Raw genomic sequence first — 12,997 nt, 5'->3', positions numbered from 1 at the left:
TTTGGATGTTGTTGATCTCATTTGTAGGTTCAACAATTTGGAAAGTATTACTCAGGCTCAGTCGTCTTACACTCCTTCTTGCTTGGAAGCCTTGGTGGGAGCTACACAGGATCCCAAATCATCTCTTCAGCCTCCTTTGTCGGGACACGTCCAGTCGGTCTTGCATAAGGTTAACGCCTATGTTTTAGACCGGGCCAGTTTGGCTTCACTAGGGGCTCTGCCAAGCTACTACCCCCGCCTCTCACGAGACATGCTATGAGCTCTGCATTTTGTTGTCACGCATCTTAACCCAGACGTCATTCACCTGAAGCCGGGACTGACTTTGGAACAGGTGAGGTCAATGGCTCCGTCCTTGTCTCTGCAAGATGCCTCAGCATTGGAATCTATGGCAGCCTCCATGTTGCAGACGGTTTCTTGGCTGGACTTCTGGTCTGTGGTCATTGCCAAGATAGCTTCCGACAGGTCCCCGGAAGGTTGGGTGAGTGCCCTGCCTCACTTGCCAGTCTGTTGCAGTCCGGAGGCAAGTGTTACGACCATTCGCCTCTTAATACTCTTCCTGCATTTCACTGATGCAAGTACGAAGCGGAGCTCCAAACGGCCATAGACAATAAATAATAAGACACTTAATGATGCCTTAACTTAACTTATTTTTATAATAGAGCTCTTATCCAAATTTAAATAGCATTAAATTTAAGTATGATATACGAGTAAATATATAATAACACGGGATAAGGTAAACACTACGAAATTTTGTTATTTTACTTAAAATTAATTAAAGGTCCAATATAAAGATAAGGATTACGATGATAACGAGAATAATTAAACTAAAGCAATAACGAATGTAAATTAACGAAACTTCAGGAACCTTCACATTGTACAGCATTATTTGTTTTTTTTTTTTTAATGACAACCTGAGCAAAAAACAAGCACGGTAAGTAACAACTTAAATCGATTATCAATTACACTGTAGATAATACAGGAAATCAACGTAAATATTAAACACAATAAAATGCAGAAAATACACATCAAAACCCAGCAAGTGCCCAACAGAACCTTAAATGCAATATAGTAATACTTACAAATTAGCAAGTACAAATAATGTAACACTTTTAGATATAATCCAGGGTTATTAACACTATGACAAATCCAAGAAATTTCAATCCCTGGTGGTGCTCCAATGGCCGAGAAGTAAACATCCAAGGACTGAGGAATACAAACACCCAAACAACAAGCAAGGACAACACAGACAGACATGGGAAAAATATGAACTACAAAACATTTACAATCCACACTACAAAATACTTTATTTACATAAATTCAATACTCCAAACATAAATGCAATACTCTTAACACAAGGCGTTTTCATATATGGCTCACCTCAGTGTTAATTTATGGGCTAACCTTCTTCTGATTAGAAGAGATGCAGCTTTGTCTAGGATGGAGAGATCAGTTGACACGGAGTCCTTGCTGGCATTGAGGAATGGAGATCTCTTGGAGTCCCAGTTTTTGTTTCCTTGAACAGAGCTCGAGAATGTGATAGACCGGTGCTGGGCTGACACCAAAGACAGACTGGTGCACCAGGCTTGGTCTAAGTCGGAGTCTCGTCCTCAGAGATGTCTGGCTCCTCCTCCTTCCCCTGTCCAGCAGCAGTCAAGGAGATCGTCGCCTGGTAGGCCGTTGAGGAATTCGAGTTCGGCAGGGCCTTCCCGTTTGACTCAGCCTAGGTCAGAGGATCAGCGCCCCTTTCGCTCTCGTTCCTTTAAGCCAAGAAGGGGCCCAAGGGGCAGAGGTAAAGGGGGCATCGGTAGGTTAGGCGCCTCTCCCTCTCCTGCGCCATGGATGGGGGTTGTGCCTGGCTGGCCATTGGGTCAAGTGGCAGAGTTATGGGGAGGAGAAGTGAGTGGTAGATGTGCTTTGGGTGGGGTACTTACTGCCATTTGACTTCTCTCCTCCTCTGTTGGACAAGTCACAGCTCTGGAAGGTATATCCTCCAGATTCTCTGAAGTTCTTGGCTATTTGGGAGGAAATGCAGAAGATGCTGGGCAAGGATGCGAAAGAGGAAGTGGTGCGTCCGTCTCCGGGGTTCTACAGTCACATCTTCTTGGTGCCCAAGGCGTCGGGAGGATGGAGACCTGTGATTGACTTATTCACCTTGAATAACTTCATCAGGAAGACCCCGCTTTTGGTGTTGGCAGCCGTGAAAGAAAGCAACTTCATGCTGTCGATAGACCTAAGGGACGCATACTTCCAAATCCCTGTTCATCCGACGTCCAGGAAGTTCCTTCACTTCTCTCTTGTGGACAAGGTCTTCGAGTTCAAAGTTTTGTGCTTCGGGCTGACAACAGCCCTTCAAGTGTTCACAAGGGTCTTCTCTCTCTTGTCAAGTTGGACCCATGCTCAGGGGATCCATTTGCTGAGGTACCTCAATGATTGATTAGTCTTGGCAGTTTCCATGGAGAAGCTACTGCAGTACAGGGATCGTCTACTTCGGTTCTGTCTGGAACTGGGCATATTAGTTTCCATATTCAAACTTCACGCCTTGACCGTCGAGCTTCACCAGTGGGAGGTCAGCAATTCGGTAGAGATTCTCAGCCAGGTATATCCCAGGTAAACGTAACGTGGTCGCAGACAAACTCAGTCGCCGGGGTCAGATCCTAGGCGCAGAGTGGTCCTTTCATCAAGTGGTGGCAGACAAGCTTTTCCAGGTTTGGGGGAGACCCATGCTGGACCTTTTTGCGATACGCTTCAATAGGAAGCTGTAGGTGTTCTGTTCAGTGGTTCCAGATCCTTTAGCATTGGCAGTGGACGCATTCCAACATCCCTGGGACAACCTGGAGGTGTATGCCTTCCCTCTGTTTTGTTTGATCCATCAGATTCTGAACAGGCTGATGAGTTCACAGGGTCTTAGGATGACTTTGGTGAGATTCCCCCTTGGCGACATCTTCTGTGTCAGTCCCATGCAGAAAGGTTCCACCAGTCAGTAGAATCCCTGTCTCATCATGGTTGAAGGCTATCAAGTATCTCCTCCGAGCGAGAGGCTTTTCTCAGAGAACAGCTAGGCACATGTACAGCAGTCTTAGAATGTCGACCTCCCCAGTTTACTAAGGCAATTGGGCGATCTACTGTGATTGGTGTCGTAAAGCGGGTTTTTCTCCACTCGCAACCTCTATTCAGCGAATAGCAGACTTTTTAACCTTCCTCAGAGACGAGAAATGTTTGTCTGTTTCTGCCATCAGTGGCTACAGGGCGACCCTGAGTTTGGTGTTACGCCTTAAGGGTATCGACATCTCCTCTTCCTGGGAACTTTCCCTGTTACCTAAAGGGTTTGAGCAGTTGATTTCTCCTAGAGAGCTCAAGCCTCCAATGTATGATGTTTCCTTGGCTCTTAAGAGGTTGCACTAAGAGTCCTTATGAGCCCTTTCGTCGCTCATCTGACAGGAACCTGATGCTCAAGACAGTTTTCCTTCTGGCTTTGGCATCTTCCAAGAAGGGTAGGGAGCAGGGGGTAGGAGAGCTCCATGGTCTGAGCTATGAGGTGAAGCACACTAGGTGTTGGGGGTCGATGTCTTTCAATTTGTCCCTGAATTCGTGGCCACCGAAGACCCAAAATCCCTCGGTGCATGATGACAGGTTCACTTTATTTTCCATTCCTTCAATGACGGACTTTGTGGTGTGATGCTCAAGAGCTTTTGTTGTGCCCTGTCTGGGCCCTGCGTTGCTATCTTAAAAGGACTCAGCACCTTAGACCAGGCTGCTTCAGACTTTTTGTTAGCACAGGCTGTACAAAGAAAGAGGTGTCTAAGAATACTATCTCTTTTTGGATACGGGAAGCCATCAGACAAGCATACTTGACTCTTGATGATTCTACCACCACGTCTGTGCAGGCTAGAGCGCATGACGTTAGAGTTATTGGTCCCTCTCTGGCTTTCTCCAGTAAGTGGTGGACTGTCTCCAGTCCACCACTTACAATGGTATAGGACAGAGATCAGTTATGTGTCTATTCTTGCGACTGTGATACGCAAGCATTTGTGGTTCTTTTTCCCTTTCTCGTTGAAGCGACATCAAGTAGATTTTGTTCTTCTTCAGAATTGGGGAGATTACTCAAACTTCCTGAGTTAACTTCTTAACAACTTTATTTCTCTACTCCATCACTGGAGTATAGGAAAGGTTGGTCAGATGACCGCTCAGTTTGAGGATTTAGGTAGAACTAACTTTACAAGAGGGTCGCATCGATAGCTTAACACTAGCTATCTCAGCGTTTACAAGAAATAATAAGTACGTAGCCATACGGCTCGGAAGTCATGTGTTTCTGCTACAGGTGAGTAGGTCAACCGCTTCCCATTGAAGGTGTTGTGACCTGTTTACAAGAATTGTTGATAAAAGTGTTATACAGACAAATGCAACCAGGCCACTGCAAGCATTGCATGGCATGGTCTAGTTTTACGTCCTGTTATGGCTGTTGATCACCCTCCTATCTCGCCAATGACCCCTTGGGTCATGTGTTTATTTACAGATATGGAAAATGTCTGTATTTAAGTAATGTATCGCATTACATTAGCTCGGTCAGCTACGTGCCAAGCACTGAACATTAAAACTTACGTTAAATATGTTTCATTGGAGTGTGATCTTAGTCATAGCCATAAACAAAGGACTAAGGAATAATATGCAAAAATTAAATGTAAAAAAAATACATACATAATAGACGTAATCATAAGTAAAAAATAATGCATGGAAAATACAGATCCATGTTTAAGATAAATGCATAGTCATGAGGATACATACACAACAGAAAGTACTATAGTTCTGCTGATAATTGCATGACATAAGAATTACATTCTAAAATGCATAATGTTATTAAATGAAACGGTGGTACCATATAAAATAAAAGGTTAGCATGCATACATGAATGGTTATAATAATAGGTAACTGTTTAAAAATAGGTGTTACCGGATAAGGATACATAATTCATATATGATAATGGGTAACTGTTTAGGAATAGGTGTTACCGGATAAGGATATAGATATATAATTCATATGATTGTGCACAAGATATAGATTCCAGGTACGTACACGCACTGACATTTTAATATATAGTGCTTCAATATTTTATTAGGTGCTGGTACTTGGTTATGTCAGTCCATGTTCACCTCCTTCTATCTTAAGGATGTTGCCCACAGATCTGCGGACACGTTTTCCCTCGGTCCTGTGGTGGCTGCCCAACAAATTGTGTAACTCATGGTTGCCCTTAACAGGGCACCTTTGTATCTTAACTAAGATGATTGTGTGGATGAGAGAATGAGCGAGTTAGCTGGTCTCCTTCTTTCTCTTGTACCTTTCCTTCTTCCTTCGGGTGGTTTAAGGAATAGAATGTCCATTCGCTGGATGGTTGATACAGGTGAGTAAGGTAGTCATACTGATAGTGTGGTCATGCAATATACAAATATCTTAACCCGCTATTTGGTAGCATATGTTCCACTCCTTGGCAAGGAGAGGTTGAAAGTAATACCAACCCTGGTGTCTTGGTTTGTTATTGGACAGTCAAAGTTTCTCTTTGGTTCCCTATACAATTGTTATCCCATGTATCATTGTACGTCACTCAGGGTCTGAGTGGTTAGATATCAATTTATCTTGCTTCTCAACGGGCTTCAGTCTCTCTCCAAAAACCATTCCTTTTGAGAGCTGGACTGGTAGGTAGGCCTCCAGCCGGTCTAGGATGTCTTATACCTCCCTCCAAGTATAAGTCTATCCTATTGTTAAGACCGAAGGTTTGTTCGCGTATGAACAAATGACAAATTTTCTAAGACAATTTGTATTTTTCATAGCTACAAACCTGAGGTATTAACATTACGCTGCCCGCCTCTAGCCTCCCCTCTTTGTGTTACGACATCCTGGTTTGGGAAAGACTGATGCATGATCATAGGTGAATGGTCTTCGACCATCCTTCACCTGATCTACGCATGCATTGCCAGATATCACAAGATTCCTTGCTTTCATCTGTTTTTTAACTGGATCCAGCTAGATGCTAGAAATTATCCTATTTTAAGACCTTAGGTTTGTAGCTATGAAAAATACAAATTGTCTTAAAAAATTTGTAATTTTTTATTGTTTTATCAATTTCATCATAGAATGCACTTTATGTGATAAATCTGTTAAAAAACCAGGTACAATGGACCCCTGTATTCGCGTTCTCTTGATTCGCGGACTCACACATTTGCGGATTTCTCTCTGGAACGTTTCCCCTTATTATTCGCAGAAAATTTGCATATTTGCGGTATTTTTTATATAAGAAATATCCACAAATTCCTTGTTTTCTTGATTAATTTCATCATAAAATGCACTTAATGTAATAAAACTATTGAAAAACCAAGTATGAACGTTTTTAGTCGGTTTTTCTGGAGTTTTAACTAACAAAATAGGTTGTTTTCAGGGTTTTTTTAGGGGTTCCAACTATTCACAGGTTCTAACTATTCACGGGCAGGTCTGGTATGCACCCCCTGCAAATATGGGGGGACCACTGTATAATCATTTTTAGTCTGTTTTTCTTGATTTTTAATGTTGACAATAGGTAAAAATAGGCAGTTTTAAGAGTTTTTATAGGGTTTCATCGATTCGGGTTTGGGGTCTCATATGCACCCCCTGCGAATACGGGGGAACACTGTAAAACTAAAGTGGTACCTTGACCTATGAATATAATTCGTCTGTGGCCGAGCTCGTAGCTCAATTTGCTCGCACATCACATCAGTTTTCCCCGTTGGAAACACTGGAAATGCCTTTAAACCGTTCCAACCCTCAAAGTGCCACCCTATGTTTTTATGTTTCATGTTATTAAATAAGAAAAATAAATTTCTAATTACTAAATATTGTATAAAAACATAAAAGAAAGAGTGTGTAAAGATATACTAATAAGGTTTTATACATTGTACAGGTAGTGTTCAAGTTACAATATGTAATCCGATTTTACAAGAGAGACCAAATTACAATAGCCTAACTTTATCCCATCTAGTTAAATAAGTTCAAAAACACCAAAAGGGCATTTCCTTTGTCTCTTGCAAGAACCCAAAGAAATTTCCATTGGTGAAGCAAAATTCTCCATCTCACAATGTACACACACCTAGCAGATCACACCCACACTGAGATCACCCAGAGGGAGAAAAAAGGAAAATATGAATAAAAATGGGCAAACTAAACCGGCTTTAAAACAGATAGAAAGTAATCACGTCCTATCTTAAAGGCGGTAGGAAAGTAAGTGATAGGTCACGGGACGCCAAGGGCATTCTGGGAACTACAATACCCCGTGACCTGGTATAGATGCCAATAGTCCCTGGGTCTCACAAGTTTTTTCATTAATTCTACCGGTTTCCAGCTTGGCACTACTATTATCCTAATGTTAAGACCTCAGGTTTATTAGTTATGAAAAATACAAATTGGTTAAAAATTTGTCATGGTAACATTATATTGGTTGTGTAAATGTGCACAACCATGAACAACTGAACGAGAAACAATTGATTTTGCTAAGTACAACCGAATTGGATAACAACAACATTCGTTTGGCTTGTGGTTTGTTCTTCCCAGCTTTAAGGCTACTTCAAAAACTTGTAGCCTGAGTTGAAAAGCTCTATAGCTTTCATTTTCCCATCTAGACAATCAACACAACATGATTTCTTGGGCTGTGATGAGCTTTTTTTTCTATATCAATTTTTTTTGGAAGACATTTTAGCTGAAGCCTGTAGAATACAGTATCAAGTCCAAGACAGAATGTTTGGTGTAACACTAATTGGACAAGACATTAACAAAGAATGAAGCATGTTGGATGTTACAGAGGCCTAGTTGTGTAGGTACACCAGAAGAAGCATCTCTCCTCAGTGTATGGCTACTAAATACAGGCAGTCCCAAGTTTATGACAGTCTTGACCTGTACCGTTACGATCTTACGACGCTATTAAATTATATTCGTAAAAAATCTGGCTCCAACATAACACCAAAAACCCAATATTAGGAGGTATATCCAACATATTGCCAAAAACCTGACATTACTGCAGTTCTGACATAAACCCAAAAATCCAGCGTTATGCCAACTTGACATAAACTCAAAAACCTGATGTTACGCCGCTGATTACTCATTGTTTCAATTTACACTGAATGTATCGACCTACAACAAGCCGTAGGAACAGATCTCTGTCTCACTCAGTGGACTGCCTGTACTTCATTTTTTTTTGTCGAGTTACTGTAGTATTGAGCATAGTGTAAGTGCATTCTTTTGCAGTGTGGAAGTTTCCTTGGAGTTTTTCTCTCATTTGTAATTATAAATTCAAATACCCTTATGGTGAATTTTGCATAAGTTGAAGGCTTACTGTATGCATACACATGGTATTTGAAATTTTATATGTGTACCATAGTTTGTTAGCAGTAATGTTAACTATTTTACTATGTCTGGATTGCAATCTCAATGGAAAAGTGAACCACTTTACTATGTCTGGAATGGAATCCAAACAGAAAGGTGAGAACTGTTTCAGTTTTTCCTTTGTCTTTAAAGCTTTTCAGTGAATGCTTATACAGAAAAAAAAGGAAACTGGGAAGTTGAGCAGTCATGAAGGATAACAAAGATTTTTTTTACTGAAATTAGAGAATGTTGTCAGATTTTTTCATTTTGTTTAATGGTTGATGAAGTTTTGTGTGTAAAATTATGTAATATAATTAACAGTATAAAGTTCTGTATCCTAGTTTTTTTAACAGTCTTATGATGATACTATAGTTTTCACCTATGAAAAGGTATATTCATGATGAAATTTTACATCTTAATTTCAGGCAATTAGCAGTTCAGACAGTATTTTCTGCTCTTGACTATGTAAGCAAATGGAGCCAAAAGCAGAGACAAGTTGAAAGTATTGGAAAAAAGCCCCGTGTTGCTTTCGCCTTCACCTGAGCTGAGACAGGTACATATATACATATTACAATAGTTTTATTATGGTATTATGTACAGTATTAAATTTATATAGATTTAGTATGATTTTCAGCTTCAGGTAATGGTAACAATAAAAAATTGCTAAAATTAAGATTTCAGTATTACCAGTAGTAGAGAGTTCTGTAGGTATTGAAGTTTCCTTGAGCATTTTGCTGTAACAAGTTTTAATGTGCATTATGTATTTTCTTAGGTAAATACGTTTCTGGAAAAGATTCCAGCAAACCTGCTAGCACAGACATCTTTTAAGTGTAAAGCATATTCTCGTGCTCTTTTACACATTGAAGCCCATTTGAAAGATAATCCTGAACAGCTGAAGGAGTGTCTTCATTTTCTCCAGGTAAGCTGTACATTGGTTTTCCCTTATAGAGAAGTTTGTGCAAGGGGTTAGCTCTAATCATTATTTCTGGGCTCAGCTCGTGTCGCTGCGCGAAATATCCTTTAATCTATTATTTCTAGGGTAAATGTACTAACACATACCAGAGAATAAATAAAATAAAGAAAAAGGTCAGTATAACTGACTCGCTCACCCTCCAAGAGGGTGTCGGTATGAACACTAGGCGAGTGAGACCACTACCACGAGCCAAATACCAATAGAAATCTCCCACAACAAAAACCCTCCATGAGGAGAGCCGACCACAGAGTGAGCAGCTCGTACTACTACTACTCCATCCCATGCTGCCGACTGCTGCGCCTCTGGTGGCCATCCTTTTCAGTTAGCGCACACGAGTCACACGTGTTATTTTTCTCTCTGTGTTTTTTGTGCCCTTTCGTTGGATTTATCTATAATGGAGCGTGCAGCTATCGCAGCAGCTAAGTTAAGTACTCAGTATTTATGATTAGTTGGTTTTTTCCGACCCTGGGACAGTATTTGCCGTTTTTTAGGTATAAATACGTTCTCGGGGTCGGAAGCATGGCAGCATGGTTCTGCCGCGTGATGGGTTCGTTCTTGGTCTCCCATACCTAGAACATCCCTTATTTATGTACGCTCTATTTGATTATCCGCTTTGTTTAGATTAAGGTCTACTCAGGTTGTCATGCATGCATGTATTTCACCTTATGTAGGCTTGTTCTATCCAGACCCTAGTCAGGTTCTTAGTATCGGCCTCTGACTAGCTTTGAGTGGTAGACTTGCCTCGGGTTAGTCGTACACTCCTGGATTTTTTCTCCTGCTATATTACTTTCTCTCTTTCATTTTATTTATTTATTATATGTATTTTGTCATCGTTAGGTTAGTTTTAGCGTCTGGCTTAGCCTAGGTCCTGGCTCCTAGAGCTATACTACCGCTGATCAGTTCAGTTGCTTCCCTATAGCATCTCTCTATCAGTTGGTTTTAGCCCTGTGGGCCTGTATGCTACCGCTTTTCAGTTCAAGTTGCTTCCCGATAGCTTCTCTCTGATCAGTTGGTTGGCCTAGGTTTGGTTATCGTATCTCAGTTTACCGCCTCGTGGTCACTTCGTGATCACGGGACAGCCAGACGCCTGCCCAGTCACCCTTCCCCCCCCTCCCGCTCTTCCATAGAGTCGGGCGGGGGTGGGTCGGTCTGCCCATGCTCGCTCCGCATACCCGAGCCTGCTCCCTCTCTCCCCTCAGGCGGAGGGGCTATGGGGAGTCGGGACAGACCCAGACTGGTCTCGACCTCTCCGGCTTCTCGGTCCGCGGGTGGTACGTTGTGGGGGGCCCTGGCCTTCCCCCCCTCTGTACTCTACCTTGTCGCTCCGGGCTAGCTCGAGCATGTATGTCCCTCCTCGCCCTTTCCCTCCTTACTAAGAGCCCTCCCTGATCGGAGTCCTGGTATCCAGCGGAAGGGGCTAGTCCACCCAGCAGAGTGGACCGGAACATACAGTAGGTCACTACAACCTTACCGTATTGCTGAGTTACTACACTCCGCTTCACACTGAACCTAGTCCGGTTTCGCTTGTGTTTAGGTTTAAGTTATCTATAAGTTTATCTTAAGTACCTTAAACCATCCCCCCTCCCTTTCTATCTTACCGGATCTCTCCGGGATTATAGCCTATTCAGGCAATGCAGGGAGGGGTTATGCCCAAATTTTTTCCGAGCTCCGGCATGTAACGGAGTTCTTTTGTCCTTTAGTCTGTAAGTGATGCCTTTTAAGATACTCATGTGTCTCCACTTACAGCCACCAACTGTGAGCATCCGGGATGTTCCGCTACACTTCAGGACCCCTGTGGACACGAAGTTTGCCGGGTCCCATGCTCCATGCGCGACTCCGCACGGGGACATCCAGGTCTGGTACCATGAGACGTGTACCATATGTTACGATCTGGTGAGCCAGCGTTTTGGAAGGGGTAAGTATTCCATCTCAGTAGCTGCTCCGCTTCTTTTTTAGTGCTTAAGTTTTCATCATTTACTTTTAACTTAAGGCATCTAGTTTAAGTTATACTCTAAGTTTTATTTTAGTTTAGTGATTCTTTAAATCTAAAATACGCCCTCTCTTACAGGCTCCGGCAGTAAGGGATACCGCACTGGCTACCCTGCGGGCCTGGGTCGGAGGTTTTTGGCAAGAACGCCGCCAAGGGTCAGCCCTAACATCCTCGAGAAGCGGTTAGCACTATTAATCTTCCCCGGAGGCAAGGCGACAGGTTACGTCGACCCAGTAGAGGCGGGACCCGACTATCGCCTTCATCCAACAACAGCTGGCGCCTCCTTAACTGAACAGACCAGGATATCTCCACGGATCTGTCGCAACATAACCCTGGATATTAATGTTGAACCGATGGTAGGTATAGACGACCTGTTGGTCGAGGTAAGTAAGGTGGGCACCCAAGGGTCGCCCTTGGGTGTGACTGTTTCTTCTACCCCTGCAACCTCTCCATCCTTCCAAGGCTTTACGGGTGATGAATTATATACTCCTCCTGAGGCTTCGGTTAGACCTAAGGTCAAGGCTAAAGTGATGACCTTGACTAAGACGTCATCGTCGTCTAAGAAGACGTCCTCGTCTTCTTCTCACGTAAGTCTCCGGCTCGCAATCCCGGCCCAGACAGGTCTAAAGCTTCTAGCTCCGGCTCTAAGTCCTCAAAAAGTAAATCCAAGGAGAGATCTCGCACTCCGGCAGAATCACCAGTTCCGCTACCATTGGTTCCAATTCAGAGCCTCCCCTCCACCTCCGCAGCAGCTCCGGCTTTGGACTCCAATGCTGGCCTGTTGCAACAGGTGGGCGACCTAGTTGGGTCCCTAAAGAGTAGTATGGAACAAATGATCTCTCGCCTGTCGGATAGGATCACTTCCCAAGATACTATTATAGCCGGGCTAAGAGAAGCTCCTCTAGCCTCTCCCTCACTTTCCAACACAAGTGGAACTCAGCTTCCTCCGTATGACTCACTTCCTGCTTTCTCTATGAACAACCCATGGAGAGTAGCGTCATACTCCCCCTTCCAGACGGTCTCACTCCATACCGGAGTTTGGAACTCGAAGAATAGAGGACTTCGTAGTTCTACCCGGAAGGCCTACAGCCTCCTTTCATAGATGCTACGCAAGGCTCACGCCTTTCCGGCTATGGTTCGGGACGATAGGGTACCAAAGGAGACAGTCCTCTATTCACGAGACCAGGCTCAGAGAGAATGCTCAGGTGTTAGAGGACATGGATTGTTCTAACACCCAAGATACAACCATTTAAAAGTCCCTTTACCATTTTTTCACAATGGATAGAGTACCCCGCTCCCGTTCCTAACCAAGATAGCAAGGTCGACCATCTCAGCGGCCCAGAAGGGGGAAACCATGCCTCAGTTGAAAGAAGCAGATCCCACATCTCCGTTACTCCCTTCAATTGGAGAATTGTGGGAAGACTTGCCGAATACATTCTCAGCTGGCAAACTCAAACGGACTGTGCTATGGAGCAGTTTGGTGGAAAAGCTACCCAGGCTCCCAGATAGTCTTATTCAGGCTGAATTTGACGCAAAATCACGACTAGCCAGATCAATCACTCTATGGCTATGTCTGAGGTAGCAACCATGGCCTATGGATCAGAACCAATTTTTAAGCTTATGACCAAAGCCCTGACTCAAAACGGTGCAGTCAG

At 43.1% G+C, this 12,997-nt stretch overlaps 1 protein-coding gene and 1 long non-coding RNA gene across 2 annotated transcripts in view; one reads left to right on the top strand and one right to left on the bottom strand.

The window, feature by feature from the left end:
- The window catches only part of LOC135217537 (serine/threonine-protein kinase atr-like), a 796,062-nt gene that overhangs the window by 185,475 nt on the left and 597,590 nt on the right, over window positions 1–12,997 (bottom strand).
- The window catches only part of LOC135217139 (uncharacterized), a 31,290-nt gene that overhangs the window by 5,936 nt on the left and 12,357 nt on the right, over window positions 1–12,997 (top strand). The window contains exons 2-3 of the long non-coding RNA XR_010315059.1: window positions 8,805–8,932; window positions 9,152–9,298. This is a non-coding gene — a long non-coding RNA (uncharacterized LOC135217139). The remainder of the gene's footprint in view (window positions 1–8,804; window positions 8,933–9,151; window positions 9,299–12,997) is intronic.

This window comes from Macrobrachium nipponense, chromosome 7, assembly GCF_015104395.2.
Source record: "Macrobrachium nipponense isolate FS-2020 chromosome 7, ASM1510439v2, whole genome shotgun sequence".
Lineage (NCBI taxonomy): Eukaryota > Metazoa > Arthropoda > Malacostraca > Decapoda > Palaemonidae > Macrobrachium > Macrobrachium nipponense.
Note: the sequence above shows the minus strand (reverse complement) of the source record. Positions and strands in the feature narration are given on the sequence as shown.